The sequence below is a fragment of the Diaphorina citri genome, unplaced genomic scaffold (genome assembly GCF_000475195.1).
Source record: "Diaphorina citri unplaced genomic scaffold, Diaci psyllid genome assembly version 1.1 scaffold94608, whole genome shotgun sequence".
In the NCBI taxonomy this organism is placed as follows: Eukaryota; Metazoa; Arthropoda; class Insecta; order Hemiptera; family Psyllidae; genus Diaphorina; species Diaphorina citri.
In genome coordinates this window covers 1-319 of record NW_007471569.1, presented here as the reverse complement: position 1 = coordinate 319, position 319 = coordinate 1, and the positions used below count along the sequence as shown (strand labels likewise).

At 45.5% G+C, this 319-nt stretch overlaps 1 non-coding gene across 1 annotated transcript; it reads left to right on the top strand.

Moving 5' to 3' along the window:
* Positions 1-208: 208 nt before the first annotated feature.
* Trnaa-ggc lies at positions 209-280 on the top strand. The gene has a single exon. It is a non-coding gene; the product is annotated as a tRNA-Ala (tRNA).
* Positions 281-319: the final 39 nt, after the last annotated feature.

The following is a 319-nucleotide window of genomic DNA, read 5'->3' as shown; positions in this document are numbered from 1 at the left end:
TCAAGACTTTTCAGTATTTTCACCTCAACTTCCCGTCGAATGTGAAAATAGATGCGAAAACGCCAAAACCCGACCTTTCTACGATTTGTATAATTGGTTTTCTGATAGGTATTGTAGACGACGTGAAATCAGAATCAACAATAGCATGTTAAATGCACTAGTCCCCAATGGATCACTAGAGTTGAGCAAATTTTAGCGTGCTTAGTCAGCTCCCATGGCGTAGTGGTCACTGCACTCGCCTGGCACGCGGGAGACCCGGGTTCGATTCCCGGCGGGGTCAAGAAATTTGTATCAAGCAAATGATTGACTCCGTGACTGG